We start from the raw sequence: 19617 nt of genomic DNA, 5'->3' as shown, positions 1-19617 counted from the left end.
TAATTCTGTTTGCCCTTGTTGCGACTGTTGTCATTTGTCATGCTGTGTCATTACGATCTGCAACATAGATTCTTTTCTGCTGGTGGTGTCTCTCAGCCGCCCAATCCTACTTTCCCAACCCTGCAGTGTAGACAGACGCCATGGAACCATCATGGTGCCTTGAGGGGGATGGATTTGTGATGAAGACCTTCAAGGCCAACTCCGCCCTAAAGCCACCCTGATACCCTGGGGGTCGAGAGGTGTGCTGTGGCAGAAGTCGTGACTCCTGGGCCCACAGTGCCTCTTTAGCCCCTACACCAGGGGAGGACGTGCTTCTGCAGACCCTCTGGGCCTGTGTGAATAAAAACACATGTGTGAGCATGGTCTCATGTAGAATCAGTTGTGTATACAGAAGCCCAGTAGGCTCCTCCCTTACAGGGAGTGTCACCAGCCAAGGCAGCCCCCGCAAAGGGGCTGGGGGCTGGGCGAGTCGTCCTTGGGGGCTGCTGCAGCTGGTCCCCCATGTACGACTCTAACAAACACCCCTGACTTTGGATAATCAAACCAGGAGCTCAGTGGCCTCCCACAGTGGACAGTCTCTTCCCACTGAGTCCTGGAGGAGAGGGAAGTGCCTGATGCATCTCTATATCCCACAATCCCTGGAAACTGAGGAAGTAAAAAAAAAAAAAAAAAATGAAGGATTAAAGAGACATGGCTGTCAGTCAATGGGGTGTTGAAAACACTCAAATAAAATCAGTTCCATGTAGTGCAGTGGTAGAACCAGGGAGGATGCCCAGAATCCAGACACATGTTTTATATCAAATTATTGCAGGAGCCTGAGTGAGAACATTAACCTCCCTGGCACTATTCTCTCCTCTGTTGGACAGGGGTTTTTCCTCTGCTGCCCTCTTACCGCCTGGGACACACAGGAGGTAACATGATCAGGATGGTGAGCAAGGAGTACCAGGCTCCTGCAGAGATGCCCTGGAAAGACGCCAGAACAATCGAGGAAAGAAAGTCCGAGAGCACATGGGTCAGCTGTTCATACACTCACCAGAGCCCTGCAAAGACGCCCCATTGTGCAGAGAGAAGGTGGAGATGGCAGATCCCGTGCAGAAGCCTATAGCAACGCCCTAGAACCGGGAACACCGTGGAGGGGATCAGATGTGCCGCTGCCTGGGGGGAACAAGTCCCAGAGGGGGTGTCACTGGGAGACCTCCCTCTGCCAGGTCTGGAGCAGAGGCAGGGCCAGGCCTTGACATGAATCTCTGGTAAAGCAAGGACTGGAGCCTCCTCACCCCGATGAACTGTGGAGGCGGGCTCTGAACGGCTAGAAAGACTGAGGTTCCCACCCACTGCCCAGAAGGTCTGTGATGTGGAGAAAAAGATACATCACTGTGTTTCCATCACAACAGCAGAGCGAAGCTACAGTCCTTCCACCAAAATACTGCTGAGGACCGAATCTTCATCCAAACGGCCTTTTACTTTCGTTTGATGTCCAACTCCATAAATACTCACTGAATATGGACAACATGCAGGGTACCAGACCTATGTGCTTATTTGTAACTAAAGAGGTATTTTTACAGAAAATGCATAGGCCGCCCTGGATGAGTCAGGGTTTGCCAGAGAAACAGACCAGTGGGCTCTAGATAATAACATAGAAGAGATTTTCTGAGGGACGTGGAAATCTTCTCTTCTGTATTACTTCTTTGTTTTTTTTCCTTTGAGATGGAGTTTTGCTCTTATTGCCCACGCTGGAGTGCAATGGCACGATCTCAGCTCACCATCTCCCAGGTTCAAACAATTCTCCTGCCTTAGCCTTCCGAGTAGCTGGGATTACAGGCAAGCACCACCACGCCTGGCTAATTTTGTATTTTCAGTAGAGACAGGGTTTCTCCATGTTGGTCAGGCTGGTCTCGAACTCCTGACCTCAGGTGATCAGCCCGCCTCGGCCTCCCAAAGTGCTGGGATTACAGGCATGAGCCACCGCGCCCAGCCCTCTTCTGTATTACTATACAGAGCCCACTGGTCTGTTTCTCCCTTTCCAGCTCACAGGATCATGGAGGCTGAGAAGTCCCAGGATAAGCTATTTGCAAGCTGGAGCCCCGGGAAAGCAGGAGGTGCATGCTCAGTCCTGGTCTGAAGGCCTGAGTACTGGGTAGGGTGGGCGAGGATGGGGGCCAGGGCAATAATGTGAGTCCTAGAGTCTAAGGCCTGAGAACCAGGAGCACAGGTGTCCAAGGGCAAGAGGAGACAAATGTCCCAGCTCAGAGAGGAAGAATGCACCCTTTCTCTGCCTCCTTGTTCTACCAGGGCCCACGGTGGATTGGACGACAATGCCCGCCCACACTAGGGAGGGGTCTTCTTGACTCAATCTGTGGGTTCACATGTGCTCTCATTAAGAAACACCCTTCCAGACACCAGGAATAATGTTTCACCAGCTGTCTGGCACCCCATGGCCCAGGCAAGTTGGCACATGAAATGAACCACACCACACACTCTGCCAGCCCAGGAATCTTCTCCGCAAAAAGAGGCTTGCCCTCCTAAGAAGGCTGCTCCAGGGCCTGGGCCCCTCAAACTGGCTCCTGAACCGTGACACACAAGGAGAAAGCCTCTCATCAATGCAACCTTGGTGATAACAAAATTACAAATACCATGTTTATGTTTCTGGAGAAGGGAAATAGGCCGGCTAAGACTTGTGGACAAGAAGACCATGGACAAAATGTACAGAAACATGCAAGCATGGCTGTTCTGGGCAGGAATGCCGGGCTGGCTTTGCATGGCTCATGAGCCCCGATCTCATCCAAAGCTGCTCAGGACAGGAGGCTGGGTGGGGCCTGGAGGTGGATGCAGCTGGAGGCCTCTCTACACTTCTGATGGGATTTCATATTGGATGGAAGAGTGTCTCTGTCTTTCTGAGCCATCCACTTTGTTCTCATGCAGATGAGAAGACCCGTGGGCAAGGCTGTTGCTGCTCTCTCTTCTCTGACAAGCTCAGTTGTGGTATTTATTTGGAGTGATTAGCAGTGGAAGAACAGAGCTTCTCTCTTAGAATTAGTCTCCCTGGGTGGACATCCTATGGTGGTGTTTTTTCTTGTTTTTTAATTTTGTTTTGTTTTGTTTTTAATTTTTTAAAAAGGAGCAAGATTGGCTTTTGCTGTGGTATCATTATGTCATGTTTCTTTCAATAGAATCTGTAGGAAATAAGGACAAACCATGACTCGGTGAGCATGGCCCTCTGGAAAGCCACTTTGAGGGGAAGGTTTGAGCTCCTTACACAGAAGTGGTTCCCAGGCCCCCCGCTGCTGGGGCGACACTGGGTGTGGCGTGAATCCTGGGTGAGCCATGCACCATTTTGGCTGGACTGTTTCCCTCTCAGAGAACGCAATTGTTCATTTGCTTAGTGGTATCAGCAAACAAGCAGCATCCCATGGGTGAAACCCCAAACGCCTGGCAAGGCCTCCAGCCCACCTTCATGTGAGTTTATGAGCCTCACGCTCAGCTCACAGAGGCACCACTCAGGAAGGTCAGGGACATGGCCTGCAGGGCTCTCGAGCCCAGTGGAGCTGGGGAAGGAGGGAGCGATTGACAGAGAAGGAAGCTCAGCCACACAGCCAGGTGCCTCAAGCCACACAAGCATGGGGTGCACATGGCCAGCGATGTCCAAATCCAGGGGGCCCTGCTGTCCTGGAAGTTGGAGAAAGCCACCAACAGGTTCTCCACTTACTCTCAGGGCCAGCCATCAGTGGTCCTTAAAACCCCCTGACAGTGGGTCCTTTGATCCACCCCTTGCCAAGGCCGCAACCTCATCCCTTCTCTCACAGCAGGGGCTTCAGCCCTCCTCCTGCCTCCCAAGCCCTCAGCCTGGCCCCTGGTTTTGGCAAGCCCTGATCTTCTACTTCTGTAAAGAGATGAAGGCATCAGACTCAGCTCCTTCCACCTTCTATTGTTGTTTCAACTCAGATCTATTGGTCTTGACCAATAGGGAAAAGCATCCTTAGCTGTTGTTTGCAGCAACCCTTTGGACAAACCATACCATCTTCCTGACCCCCTGCTTCCTTATCTCTAAATATCAGAGACACCCACACTTACCACCCAGCATGATCTCATGCCAGGTAAGTTCAAGGTAATTGGGCCAAGGGCTGTTCTGAGGTTAAATAATGTAATCTCTATCAAGAATATGACAACACGAGGCTGCAATGAGCCGTGATGGCACTGCCACACTCCAGCCTGGGTGACAGAGTGAGACCCTCTCTCAAAAAAAAAAAAAAAAAAAGAATATGACAACAGCTCCTTGATATGATAAACACAGAGTTACTGTATGACCAACTCTCCACTCCTAGGCATGTACCTAGGAGACTCAAAAGCAGTGTTTAAATACATATTTGCATAGGAGTGTTCATGGCAGCATTATTCATTATAGACAAAAAGTGGAAACAACCCAATTGGTGTATCACAAAATGTGGTATATTTATACAATGAAATATGGTAGTGTTCCTCCATACAAAGGAATGAAGTTTTGTTTGTTTGTTTGTTCGTTTGTTGTGACAGAGTCTTGCTCTGTCTCCCAGGCTGGAGTGAAGTGGCGTGATCCTGGCTCACTGCAACCTCCATCTCCCAGGTTCAAGCAATTCTCCTGCCTCAACCTACTGAGTAGCTGGGACTAAAGATGTGTGTCACCACGCCCGGCTAATTTTTGTACATTTAGTAGAGATGGGTTTTCACCATGTTGGCCAGGCTGGTCTTGAACATCTGACTGCAAGTGATCTGCCCGCCTCAGCCTCCCAAAGTGCTGGGATTACAGGTGTGAGCCACGGCACCCAGCCAGGAATGAAGTTCTGACACAGGCTACAGTGTGGCTGAGCCTTGAGAACGTTATGCTCTGTGAAATAAGCCAGACACAAAGGGCCATATAGTGCCTGATTCCATTTACATGAGTTGTCCAGAATAGGCGCATTCATGGAGATGAGAAGTAGATAGATGGTTACCAGGGGCTGGGGGAGGAGGGAATGAGGGGTGATTGCCAATGGGTGTGGAACTCCTTTTTGTAGGGACATGATAATATCCTACGATTAGGTAATGTTCACGGTTGCCCAGCATTGCCAACATACTTAATGCCTCTCTGCTCAGCCACTTTAAAGTGATTGATACCATACATTTTATGTTTTGTAAATTGTTAAAACAATTAAAAGGGAGGCCCTCAGACTAAGGGTACCCTAATGCCTTGGGTTCTTACATAAGCAGAATTAAACTTAAGGCCAGGGGTGGTGGCTCATGCTTGTAATCCCAGCACTTTGGGAGGCCGAAGCCAGTGGATTACTTGAGGCCAGGAGTTCATGACCACCCTGGCCAACATGGTGAAATCCCACCTCTATTAAAAATACAAAAAAAATTAGCCAGGCATGGTGGCGGGCACCTGTAATCCCAGCTACTCGGTAGGCTGAGGCAGGAGAATCACTTGAACCTGGGAGGCAGAGATTGCGAGATTGCAGTGAGTCGAGATCATGCCACTGAACTCCAGCCTGGGCAACAGAGTGAGACTGTCTCAAAAAAAAAAAAAGAAAGAAAAAAAGAAACTTAAGCTCAGCCAATCACAGGCAGCCAAGTAAGCATGAGTTCTATTACGAGGAACTCCCCCTGGCTGGAGAGTTCAAATGAAAGGACTGCTCCACTTTAACCAATTAAATAATTTCTTTGCTCTGCTTCCACATTCACCCTATAAAAGCTTTCCCTCCAAGCCCCTCCAGCAGAACCCCCAACCAGCTGGGATCTGGAGCTGCCCTATTCATGAGTAGCTTTCTGCTGACATAAACCCTTTAAAGTTTTAATGTGACTATGTTAATTTTTTAACAGTATCTTACCACGATATTTTAAAAAGAAAGCAAGCTCTGGTGATTCAGCTCCTTTCTGCCCCTATCCAGGGTCTCCCTTTAAACGCAGACTCTGTGACATCCTAATTACTGGCTTCTCCTTGGTCATTGTGGTGGGCAGAAGAACAGCCCTGCAAAGATGTCCACATCCCAGTCCTTATCCTAGTCCACGTCCCAGTCTACGTCTCAGTCCGTGTCCCAGTCTGTGTCCCAATTCCTGGAACCTGCGAACATGTCACCTTACATGGCAAAAGGAACTTTGCACGTGCAATTAAGGAACTGGAGATGGGGAGCTGATCTCAGGGTATCCAGGGGTGGGGGAGGTCCAGGCTAATCAGGGTTCTTACACAAGGGAGGGAGGAGGATCAGAGGAAGAGATGTGTCCTTGGAAGCAGAAGTCAGTCTGAGAGAGATTGGAGGATGGCATGCTGCTGGCTTTGAGGATAAAGGGACCATGAGCCAGGGAACACAGGCGACCTCTAGAAGTTGGAAAAGGCAATGAAATGGGTCCTCTTCCAGAGCCTCCAGAAGGAATGCAGCCCTGACCACCCATTTTGCATGTAAATCTATAGAATTTAAAGTCACTAATTTTCTGAAAATTTCTCGCCGCAGCAATAGACAGACAAGTCCTACACTCTTCCAACATGTTTGGTCCCACCACTATTAGTCTATGCTCCTCAGCCTTGGCCCCGCCATCCACTCTTTCATTCCATCTCTCCCTCATCCTGCCCGAAAAATTCCTAGGGTTGTTCTCCTGCACTCACCTTCAGGGAAATCGCCTTGGACCTTATGTGTGTGGAAACAGCCACAGTCAAGCTGCATTTTGAACACTCTCCCAACAGAGAAGAATTCTTGCCTTTCCAATGGCTCCCAACGGGAGGGCCAAGAAACGGATGGTAATCATGCTCCATGGCTGCAGAAGGCATTATGGAATCTTCCAATTAAAGGTATTTTAATTACTCCTAGTCCCACAGCCCCAGCTTGGTCTTCCAGCCTTCTGATAAGGATGTTACAGGAGTGTGAGAATGGGATTCGTCCCAAGACGGATTCTCTAAGGCCTACCTGAGCCGCTGTCTTTCCCTCTGGAATGCACTTCAATTACGCTCTGCTGGTCATAACACTTTACATCTGAGGAGGAAATTGTATAATCCCTTTAGTGACAATTAAAAGGAAGCATTTGCCTGCAGGTCATCGAGAGCATCTCAGAAACATTGCCTGGCTGTTCTCTCCTTTTCTCACTTTAATCCCGTTATCTTGTTTCCTTGGGGCATCTTCCTTTATTACTTTTAAAACCTTATCAGAGAGGAAGAAAAACAATCAGAATACTTACACGATGGTTATCTTGCAGTGGCCGGAATCCATGTAAGGCATCTCAGAGAACTTTACACCCAGAAGGGTCCTTGAAATAGAGAAGAGGCACCGATGCTCGTGCCCCTGGCTTCCCTGGGTCCTGAATCAGAAGGGCCCTGCAGACACAGATGGCTCTTTGGAAACTTGTTCTGTGATTGAGGGCTGATGTCCATCAAGGGCAGGATCAGACAGGCAGATACCATGAGGACCACCTGGTACTTACCCCTCACTTCACAATGGGATCTGAAACCCAGAGAAAAGGAGAACTGGGCCCAAGCTTCGGAGTCCAGGGCTCAGGATCTCTTTGCTCAGAAGGGCAGCCTCTGTTTGAAGATCTCAGTGTCCTTTTAAAAATTCATAAAGAAGGAGGCTTGGAGAGAGAGAAAGAGCACACATAGGAAGACGCTGTAACTACAAAAGTCAGTACTCAGAGGGGCTCAAGTGAAAGTGGAAAGCAGAACAAGGAATGTTTGCCTGAACTCGGAATGAACATCATCCATCAGATGTGCATGCTCCAGGAGTTTACAAAGGACTTGCCCATGTATTGGGCACCTTTCTGGGGGGTCCCATGCCTCTCTCCTTGCCAGAGAGTATTCATGGCCATACCTCAGCATCCCAGCACCAAATACAGACGCTGTGGGCAGCAGGTGCTCCATCAATGCGTAGAAGGGCAAATCCATGATCTCAATGAGCCCTTAGCGTTTCCCCGCCTCAGCTGCCTGTTTTGCAGAAGAGAAAAGGCCATTGTCACAAATGGAAGCTTCCAGCCTGTTCCAAATACCTCCTCATTGACCTAACTGCCCAGCACGTTGAGCTGGATGGGACTCTGCCAGGGCTCAGTGAGGCATTTGATATGGTTAGGCTTTGCGTCCCCACCCAAATCTCATCTTGAATTGAATCACCAGGTGTTGAAGGAGGAACCTAGTGGGAGGTGATTGGAAAATTGGGGCGGTTTCCCCCATGCTGTTCTCCTGATAGTGAGTGAGTTCTCATGAGATCTGATGGTTTTATAAGTGTTTGGCAAGTTCCTCCTTCACTCACTCTTCTCTGTCCTGCCATCATGTGAAGAAAGTGCCTTGCTTCCCCTTCACCTTCCACCATGATTGTAAGTTTCCTGAGTCCACCCCAGCCACGTGGAACTGTGAGTCAATTAAACCTCTTTCCTTAATAAATTACCCAGCCTCAGGTAGTATCTTTATAGCAATGTGAGAACAGACTAATACAGCATTCTATATATTTTTTCATCCTCTGAAAACCCCAGCACCTTCCATTGCCTTATTCACATAAAGCATCAGGCATGAACTGGGCAGATGTACAGATGGGTCATTCCAGCCCCTCCAAATGCTTCACGAAACTGAAGGCACAGACCTGGCCCTGAATGGCCACATGATCTTGGACACTTTTTAACCTCAATTCCTCCCCTGCAATGGACTGACAGTACCTGCATCTCAGGGCTTCTATGAGTGTTACCCAAGACAGCAAACTGGGCTCTGCCTAAAAACTGAGGCTGTAGTGGACAGTCATTAAGAACCTCTTTCTCCCTTGATGATGTGGCCCCTTCCCTCAAGGAGCTCAGCCCCTCAGCATACTGAGACAGTGACTCTGTAAAGAAAACACGTTGAGAAACCTGCGTTTGAACCATCTGTGGACTCTTGGGTGGGGAGTGGGGAGAAAAGCAATCTCACCCAAAAGCTTCACCCCCTTTAAGAACTGTTTTGCAGGAGAGCACAACAGTTCTCTGAGAGAACTGCTCAGAGGTAGGCAACAAATACTGCGTGATTCCACTTATGTGAGGTCCCTAGAGGAGTCAAATTCACAGAGACAGAAAATAGAATGGTGGGTGCTAAGGGCTGTGGAGGAGAAGGGGAGTTAGTGTTTAATGGCTATAGAGTTTCAGTTTGGGAAGATAAAAAGGTCTGGAGATGAATGGTGGTGATGGTTGTACATGAAGGTACCAAATACCACTGTATTATATATTCAAAAACAGTTAAAATGGTAATTTTTTGTTATGTATATTGCACCACCAAAAAATGAATGAATAAATAAATAATAGATAAACAGTGGTAGTAGTTACACGGTAGGAGCTACCACTTATGTAGGGCTTCTTGTGTGGCTTTTGGTTACCAACTCATTATGTGCATGAGAGACACAGTTAGGAGGCATTAGGAAGAGAAAGCAAGACCAATGGGAAATGTGGGTATTTGTTAGCTAGGGCTGCATAACAAATTACCACTGAGTGGTTATTTCCTCATGTTCTGGAGGCTGGTGAGTCCAAGATCAACATTCCAGCTGTGGTTCCTGATGACGGCACTCTTTCCAGCTTTCAGGTGGCAGCCTCCTCAATGTGTCCTCATGTGGCAGAGGGAGAGCTCTGATGTCTCTTCTTATAAGGATGCCAATCCTATCAGGTTAAGCCCCACCCTTAGGACCATGTTTAACCTTAATTCTCTCCTTAAAGGCCCTATCTCCAAATGTAGTCACATTGGAAGCTAGACTTTCAACATATAAATAGAGAGGAGTGAACTTTTTCCTAACAGAAGGGAAAGATGGATTAGATATGGGTGGAGACAAAGACTGGCTCCACTTTGCTGAGTCAGGGCTCAGAGGATACCTAGGCATTTGAGAAGCAGAAAAAATAAGGAAGGAAAGTGGTGTCTTGGGGGATGAGGGGGCAATTATAAGCTTTCTTTCCTATACTGAGTTTGAAATAAACCCAGGATAGGCAGTAAGACAACCCTGGAGCTTTGTATATATGCCAGGGCTGGACTTGAAAATGGGGAGCCATAAATTCATGAGTTCACCCAACTTCAACTCTGTGCCTGAAGAGCAGCCCAGAAGCAAAACAAGAAAGCGAAGCTCATCAGGCTTAGAGTCAAGGGAAAGGAGGGTCACTGACTACAGCTGGGCAGGGATAAATCAGCAGAAGAACATTGAAAAATGGGAAGGAAGCATTTAGAAAGGAGGGTGGGGAAGGAAGAGGGTGGCCCAGATGCTTTGAGCAAATATGTGAAGGCTGAAAAGAGACTGAGGCTGCACAGCTTATGTAACTTACCTGAAAAAATATATAACACTAAATGGTGGAGTCTTAAAAAAAAATGTACTGGTCAGAGTTAAACAGGCAAGGAAGATTTTATCCAAGACTATTGCAACCTGGGAGAGAGATTGAACTCAGTTCCACTGAAACAACAGGTAGGAGGGTTTTGAAGCTTTGGAATGAGCTAGGGGTAAAGTCCTAGAGGACACTGGGGGAAGGTGGGCTGATGTGATCAGGCTGTGTGTGTTTGCCAATTACCTCTCATCAACATCAGGCTCCCCTCCCTCAGGGACTGGGAGTCGGGGGCACCATCTTCCTGATGATCATGTTTTGAAGGAACCACTTCCAGGTCCTTGAGAAATACATTCCTGGATTGTGGAAGGTTTCCATCTCAAAGGGCCAGAGAGAGACTTACAACCGCAATTTTTCTAAAGCAATGCTCTGAGCAAAGGGAGGTCAGGTGCCTCAAGTCAGGAAGAAGCCTGCCCAAGCATCAGCCAAGCTGATGGGAATATTCAGGCTATCCTGGCCAAGTCCTAGAATCATCTGAAGGATGAAGAAATGGAAGCTATGAGAGGAAGAAGGACCTGTTCAGCACAGAGCCAACTGTGCACCCCTGAGCACTTGTGGCTCTGTTTGCAGCGTCCTGGGGCACCAGCTCCTGAAGTCAGGAAGGAAGCAGCCAAGCAGCTCCAAGGCTGAGCAGTGGGCCCAAGGCACAGAGAAGAACCATGGGAGGGTTCTGGTCTTGTGCATCTGCACATTCAGCCCTGCAGCCACTGCACTAACTTCTCACCATCACAGTCTCCATTGTACAGATGAGGAAACAGGAAAACAAACAACTTTCCCAAGGCTCCCAGAGCTACAGCCATCTGCATTTTCCTCATCCCCTTGCTGTCCTTTCCCGGGACATCACTCTTGCTTGGATCAACAAGGATGGCTCAGTAAGGAGCAGCCTTCATAACAAGCCCATATGAAGGCCTTGTGCTCACAGAAGAGTCTGTGTGTAGCTGTTCACATTTGGAAGACTTTGATGTTTGATCCCAACTCTTTTGCCCTCTTCCTTTTTATGCAATTAAAATCAATACCATAAAACCTCAATAGCACATAAGGAAGCAGGAAGCCCTCACCAGATGCTGAACCTGCCTGGTGTCTTGTTTTTGGACTTCCAGGCCCGAGTTCGTGGTATTTTGCTATAGCTGCCCAAATGAACCAAGACTGCCAGGGTCATCTTGCCAGAGCCAGCAAGCACCTGGGTTTACAGGTGAGTGGGAAGAGAACCAAGAGGGCTGCCTGACGAATGTACCCTCTAGGTCCAGGGCTGTGGGCTCAAAGAGAGGGGAAGCAAGAACCAGGCTTCTCCCAGGCTGCCCTGTGGGATGGAAAGAGTCATGGCAGCTGCCCCTCAGGGCAGGGGGAAGGTGGATTGGGCAGCTCTGCCTTGCTTTGAGTCTCAGGCTCCAGGCATGGAGGGAAGAGGTCCCATTAGGGAGGAGCTGGGCTTGCTTTCCTCACGAGGGTGAGAGCAGGACTGCGTGGTGCCCATCAGCAAGGGTGGCACTCGGCTTCCCTGCATCCAGAGTGCCATCAAGGCAGCCTGAATTGGCACTCCTGCACCGAGGGCCTCAGGTGAGGCTCTTCAGAGATGCTGGCAGGATCTGGGGGACATTGTGCTGCTTGGAATAGACAGGCTGCCTTCCAAATCACAGAGATTTGAGTGGACAAGATGGCCAGGCTCCAGTCCAGTGCCAGACAGCATGCGGCTGAGAGGTGAACTGGCAGGCAAAAACACCGACGGATGGCGAGGGTGACCTGGAGCTGCCACTCAGAGCCCAGAATGCCCAGCAAGCCCTGTCCTGGAGGCTGTCATGCCCTGGAGGCAGGAGCAACCACTGGTCCCAGGACAAAGACTCCCTGCGAGTGCGGCCCGGATAGGACAGGTGGTAGGAAGGCCACCCAGCCCCATGGACCTCGCTTGGTCTGCTGCCTGCCTGTGCCCTGACACTCTGCAGGTTCTGGCTCCACCTCATCTCCCAGATGCCCACCATGTCCTGCTGAGCACACATCTGACCACTCAAACCTGCTCAAACCAAGCATTGCTGCCAGAAGCTGCAATCTCTGAAGTAGAGATGGTGGCTGCCTCCCCCACCAGCTCTGAGTTTTCATCGATTCATTCTATAAATGGGAATCCATGCCTTTTATGGCCCTTCTCCCATCACTGCCTTTTCAGTAGCTTTGGCCTCAAGCCAGCAGCTATTTAAAGTCTTCATGATGCTGAGACTTGCCTACATTAATATTCAAATGTTGTTGTAATCACCCCTGACATTTATTGAGTTGTGGCTGGGCCAACCACTTCATATGTAGACTTCATTCGATCTTCGGGACTGATCTATGATGTATACATGATGACGGGCCCCATCCCCTGTACTCATCCTCAGATGAGGAAGCCCAGCTCAGAGCAGGAAGAAGGGGTAGTCCCACAGCCACCTGCGAGAGGCAAAGGTGGGATGTGAACATGACACTCCAACTCCAGAGCCTGCCTCTGTTTAAAAAAAATCATCCAAGACTTGCAAATAAGCAAAAGGATGGCTTCCGACGCCACACGGGGCTACTGTCTAGCAGCCCACACATGTGAGAGTTCGTTCTTTATGGAGGCTCCTTTCCTACTGCTCTTTCCTACTGATTCATTCCCAGACTCTGAAATTATTTGTCAAGCTGTGGATTTCTGCCTGGCAAAGATGCAAATGACTTCTACCTGGTGAAGAAGATAACCCCACAGGCGATGACTTCATTGCCCTGGAGGACAGCAACCAGCTTTGCCTTTAAGGTAGCAACCTGATTTCAGCTCGCCTTCCTGGCTTACAGTGTAAGCACCTGTTCCTCAAATTCTCCTTTGAGTGGGGTTCACCCTCCTGCCAGCTCCCTGTTCAGTGAGGTAAGTTAATCTTTGAGGAGTGTTCATTCCATATTTGCAGGAGAGTCCTATTTTTAACTGTTCAGAGGGATGTTTTGATGGCTCTGAGCTCCGGCCCTGCTGGAAAGCCTGCCCCTCCTCAGAGGTATGGCTCCAAAGCCCCTCCTCTTTAAGCTTTCTCAGTCCAGCTTTATCCTCTGACTGTTCTACCCAGTAACACTCATCCTTAACTGCACCCCCACCTCCATAAGGTGTGGAAAATAAAATGTCAGGACCCTCTAAATGTATTATGCCAAGGGAGAGGTTAAGCCCTAGAGACTGAGTTATGTAGCATGTTTGCAATTCTGCTTCTTAGATTATAAATGAGGAGAGATGAATTATCTTCCTCATTGCTCTTGTACCAGGCCTCCCCCTTCCAATCCAAGACTTTGCTATGGATTCACTGCCTCCTTTATTGCCCTGTACCCAACGCAGCCCAGATGGTGCTCAAGACCCCATAACCATTATATCTTCAGTGTAGAATGCTAAATATACCTTTTCTGAAAGAAAAAGACCACCTCAACTAATCAGATTGTTGTAACTATACATTTAACCTTATATAGAAAGATACTGAAATTCTGTTAGTCTTCCCTGAACTTTGTTTATGTATGCAATCCCAAACTTCTGCACTTTGGAACACTGACTTCCATTCTTTGGAATCTGTGTTTCCCGGGTGGCTCATCCTCAGCTTTGCAATTGAATGAACTCTCTTTAAACTAGATTCTGACCCTTTTGTTTACTTGAGGTTTACAGTGCCTATAGCATATGCACAGCCTGGCTCACCCCCACCCCCAGCCAACAATGGCTTCCAATTAGGTGACTTTCACTCATCCTCTCTCCTGGAGTCCCTGAAACCCCAGTGGAAGGTATACATACATATATATATATAGTTTATATATATATAGTTTCATGCCTTTCATTTCTACCCATATGCAATCACAGGGACAGCACACCTCTCTCGGTTGTTGGATGGATGAACAGATGGATGGATGTTGAATGTTGAATGGATGAATGGATGTGTGGATTGATAGATGGATGAATGGCAGATAGATGGGTGTGATTGATGGATGAATGGATGGATGGATGGGTGTGTGGATGGATGGATGGATGGATGTGTGGATGAATGGATGGATGGATGGGTGTGCGGATGGATGGATGGATGGATGTGTGGATGAATGGATGGATGGATGGGTGTGTGGATGGATGGATGGATGGATGGATGGATGGATGGATGGATGTGTGTATGGATGGATGGATGGGTGTGTGGATGGATGGATGGGTGTGTGGATGGATGGATGGATGGATGGATGGATGGATGTGTGGATGGATGGATGGGTGTGTGGATGGATGGATGGATGGATGGATGGGTGTGTGGATGGATGGATGGGTGCGTGGATGGATGGATGGATGGATGGATGGATGGATGTGTGGATGGATGGATGCATGTGTGGATGGATGGATGGATGGATGGATGGATGGATGGATGGATAGATGGACGGATGGGTGTGTGGATGGAAGGATGGATGGATGGGTGTGTGGATGGATGGATGGATGGATGGATGGGTGTGTGGATGGATGGATGGGTGTGTGGATGGATGGATGGGTGTATGTATGTATGTATGGATGGATGGATGGATGGATGGATGGATGTGTGGATGGATGGGTGTGTGGGTGGATGGATGGATGGATGGATGGATGTGTGGATGGATGGATGGGTGTGTGGATGGATGATGGATGGATGGATGGGTGTGTGGATGGATGGACGGATGGGTGTGTGGATGGATGGATGGGTGTGTGGGTGGATGGACGGATGGGTGTGTGGATGGATGGACGGATGGATGGATGGATGGATGGATGGATGGATGGATGTGTGGATGGATGGATGGATGGATGGATGGATGGATGGATGCATGGATGGATGGGTGTGTGGATGGATGTGTGTGTGGATGGATGGATGGATGGATGGATGGATGGATGGATGTGTGGATGGATGGATGGATGGATGGATGGATGATGGATGGATGGATGGATGGATGGGTGTGTGGATGGATGGATGGATGGATGGATGGATGGATGTGTGGATGGATGGATGGATGGATGGATGGATGGATGGATGGATGGATGGACGTGTGGATGGATGGATGGATGGATGGATGGATGGATGGATGGATGAGTGGATGGATGGATGGATGGATGGATGGGTGTGTGGATGGATGGATGATGGGTGATGGGTGATGGATTGATTGATGGATGGATGGTTGGATGGACAGATGGATTATGATAGATCAGAAGACATGCTTGACATTTCTAAAAAGCTGCAACTTAGCCTCTGAGTCCGTGAGTGACCTTGGGCAGAATACGTCTTCTCTCTGGGCCTCAGTTTCCTGATCTATTAACTGTGGGGGCAGACTGGCTGATTCCAGAGGCTTCTCCCAGCTCTCAGCCTCTGATTGTATTATGTATGCTACAAATTGATTCACAGAGAAATCTTTGAACATCAAGACTCTCAAAGACATTAAGTTTAGAAAGAAAAAATATTAATGACGTGAAATTCAAAAACAAAACAAAAACTCTGCCATCACAATCAGAGTTCTGTTTGTCAGGAAGCTGCAGAAGCTGAAGCTAACAGGATGGAATCATCCACCTGCTCATTATTTATTCATGGGGTGAGCTCCAGCAGCAGGGGGAAGCCTCCTCTCCACCAGTGTTGGCTGGGAGGGCCAGAAAACAGGGAAGTTTCAGGGCTGTTCAAGCAGAACTTGACCTTTCCACCTTCTCCTTTCCTGAAAGGAGGGCAGGTGGCCGGAGCTGGCTGGGCATCTGTGAGCAGTGGGCAGGGGTGCTGGGTCAAAAACAACTGGCCGCCTGCCCCTGCAGATGACTGAAGAGAGACGAGCTTAAGAGATTGGCATCTCCCCTCGATTGGGTAATTTGACAGTTTTGACAGAGTAGGGAATTTTCCCTTTTCCTCAGCCTGGGAACTTGGCTTTCCAATACCTAGGTGGTGGCATCTATTCCCATTTCAATGCAGACTGATTTTCAGCTGCCAGGGACCCCTGCAGCTCTTTTCTATCGAATTTGCATTGCAATGATTGGAGACGGCAGGGGATTGGGAGCCAATTTTTTAGCTGTGAGCTTATCAATGCAGGAGTCTGCCCAAAGTTAACTTCATCTTGTCCCAGGAAAAGCACCCCCCTCCTACTCTATGCCCAATCTGACACCTACTTCAAAATAAAAAGAAGAAAAGTTAATAAAAATCAGAGGTTTCACTAGACTGAATACTTAACATCACTGCAGTGATAAAAAAAAATATGTAAGAATATCTCACAGAAGATGTACATGGAGCTCAGATTAAGAAATTCCATCCCTGAGAAACAGGCAGCTTTCTTCTTCAAAGCTCCTGTGTGTCAAAGTCTCTTAGAGAAAGAGAAGTGGGTGGGAGATGGAAACTGGGTTTTGAAGACTCTTCTAGGAAAACAGAAAAAATGCTCTCTTAAGTGATAAAGAGTTCTCACAGAAACGGCAGCTTCCCGTTATCTGAAGTAACAGAAGGCCCTTGAAGGTCAAGAACGCAGAGTACTGGGCCCAAGTTCTCACTGAATCTTGGGTGAAGACACAGGCACGACAGAGTTGGGGACCAACCCATAGGGAGAGTGAGGCCTGCTCAGAGGTTGCCGGATGCAAACCCTACCAGGGTGTTCATTTGCTGATGAGACAATTCGGCTGGGTGGAGACACTGCATGGATGTCAACTGAGACTCAGAACAAGAGGGAGATCAGTACATTTAATCCCAGAAAAGCAGCCAACTGCGGGGAGCCTGGCCATCCTGGCTCTGGCAGGTAACCACATAAAGCTATAGGCAGAGCTGTCCATGGAATCTGACTAACTCCTGATGGCCCAGCACTCCGTGCAAATGTGTAATACAGCAAGTGAGAGATGGCCTCAGAGACAGGCCAGGTCTAGGTTCTGGGTCAGCCAGCCTCCAGCCAGGTGACCTTGGATGTAACGTACTTGAACTTCTCCCCGGTTTTCTCATCGGTCATCATGGGTTATTAGCTCTCTACCAGGAGTGCTGCTGGGATTAACCTCTAAAAATACGGATAAAGGTCGGGTTCAGTGGCTCATGCCTGTAATCCTGGCACTTTGGGAGGCCAAGGCGGGTGGATCATCTGAGGTCAGGAGTTTGAGACCAGCCTGGCCAACATGGTGAAACCTCGTCTCTACTAAAAATATAAAAATCAGCTGAGTGTGGTGGTGCATGCCTGTAATTCCAGCTACTCGGGAGGCTGAGGCAGGGGAATTGCTTGAACCTGGGAGAAGGAGGTTACAGTGAGCTGAGATTGCGCCACTGCATTTCAGCCTGGGTGACAGAGCAAGACTCCATCTTAAATAAATAAATAAATAGGCCAGGCGCGGTAGCTCATGCCTGTAATCCCAGTATTTTGGGAGACTGAGGCAGGCAGATCACAAGGTCAGGGGATTAAGAACATCTTGGCCAACATGGTGAAACCCCATCTCTACTAAAAATACAAAAATTAGCCAGGCATGATGGTGCACACCTGAAATCCCAGCTAGTCTGGAGGCTGAGGCAGGAGAATCACTTGAACCCAGGAGGCAGAGGTTGTGGTGAGCTGAGATCACACCACTGCACTCCAGCCTGGGCGACCAGTGTGAAACTCCATCTCAAAAAATAAAAATAAATAAGTAAATAAAATAAAATACGCATAAAGCACGTAGAACACCTACCATGTTTGTGAAAGAAGAAGATGAGCCCCAGGTCACCTGCTTGCTCATGCCCTAAATCCAGGAGACACGAGCAGGCCATGGCAGGAGGGGCCCACAGGGTAGCTTCTGCCCCTAGAATGGAGCCACAGGAGGTCTGGAGGCTTGGGGGTCCAGGGCTCTCCAGGCCACTCTTGCACCTACTCACACTGACATGGAGGGGCCTGCTGTGAGGGGAACCCTAGCTAGTCTCAGAAGGGAGAAGAGGGGGCATGCACTGCCCCAGCTGCCTCCAGCAGCCACACCAAGCACAGAAGGCCAGTGATGCTCCACAGACGCGGGCGGCGGCAAAGCTTGCAGGCCCAACCCAGACACACTCTTCCCAACTTCATACAATCTCAATCAAAAGCTTATCAGACTATTTCTACAACCTGACAAAAGGATACTCAAATTTACCTGGAAAAATAAATTGCCAAGAACAGCCGATAGACACTGAAAAAAAAAAAAGTAGGGGTGGGGATGGAGAATAATGGAAAAGAGATTTCCATGTCAAATAAGAGGTTGTATTATTATTCAAAACAATTGTGGCAATGTAGTGGTGGGCGGGACGAGGATGCATACAGATAGGAATAAATCTCCCAGAACCAGATCTAAGTAAATGTAGAATTTCAAGGGAGGGAGATGGTTTACTTGATAAACAGCAAGGAAAATTTGATGCTTAAACATTTCGATAGAAACAAAAGCCAAGCCTTACTCATGGCGCACACCAAAATTACTAGAAGGTTAAAATTCTGATAGCAAAAATAAAATCAAATAAAATCATGAAACTTAAAATAGAACAAAGCATAGGACACTATTGACCTCATCTCAAAGGAAGCAAAGTCTTTAAGAGCAAAATAGAAAGAATAGCAAATATATTTGTAGGAAAAGTTTATATCTTAAACTGCATAAAGGTAAAAAAATAAATAAGTACATTTTGCTAGAAAATTAACACTAACAGAATTCAGAGAAGAAACAAAAACAAAAAATTTCATCACAATATGTGACAATGTCCTTCATACATAAACTTCTCTTTAAAAAAAACTACAAGAAAATAAAATAATAGCCCAAATTGAAAAATGGGCAAGGAGGATTAGCTGGTTATTCATCAAAGGAAAAGGAAAAAATATCAAAGAAAACGTGTAAAACAGTAGCTTCAAGAGTAATTGAATGCGTGCTACTTGGCACAATGAACTATTACATTTTTATTTTCTTAATAAGGATCACTTAGCTTAAGCGAAGCTTCTAGAACAACCATGAGAGCAGCCTGTGAAGGAAGAACCAAAGGGCAGAGAAACAATCCTGCTGGAACGGAGCTGTTATTACCAGCCAGCCCTATTACCGTTTGACGATGGAACATACTTCATCCTAAATGAGTGTGCAATGCTTATCTGCAATCCAGATTTAACTGGGCACCCTTTATTTCATGTGGTAAGCCCACGCATGAGGCTTCTGCACGATATCCAACCAATGGGGCCCTCCTCTGTCTTCCGGGAAGGGGAGTGAAGCACTTCTGCAACCCAGCGTTCAGGGGAGCAAGACGCTTTGCAGCATCTGCCCGGACATCCCCTCCAGGCTCCTGGCATCCCATGCCTTCCCTATCAGGGCCCCGACCCCAGGGGAAGGAGACTCTTGAGGTTTGATACTCTTGTCTTCTCTCAAGTCCTCCC

At 48.1% G+C, this 19617-nt stretch overlaps 1 protein-coding gene across 1 annotated transcript in view; it reads right to left on the bottom strand.

Moving 5' to 3' along the window:
- The window catches only part of LOC103785081 (uncharacterized), a 434732-nt gene that overhangs the window by 371154 nt on the left and 43961 nt on the right, over positions 1-19617 (bottom strand). The window contains exons 3-6 of the mRNA XM_063603246.1: positions 7806-7918; positions 7423-7569; positions 7180-7315; positions 6912-6977 (exon numbers count right to left, since the gene is read on the bottom strand). The gene's annotated coding sequence lies outside the window, so the exon portion shown is untranslated. The remainder of the gene's footprint in view (positions 1-6911; positions 6978-7179; positions 7316-7422; positions 7570-7805; positions 7919-19617) is intronic.

This window comes from Pan paniscus, chromosome 23, assembly GCF_029289425.2.
Source record: "Pan paniscus chromosome 23, NHGRI_mPanPan1-v2.0_pri, whole genome shotgun sequence".
NCBI classification, from domain to species: Eukaryota; Metazoa; Chordata; class Mammalia; order Primates; family Hominidae; genus Pan; species Pan paniscus.
Note: the sequence above shows the minus strand (reverse complement) of the source record. Positions and strands in the feature narration are given on the sequence as shown.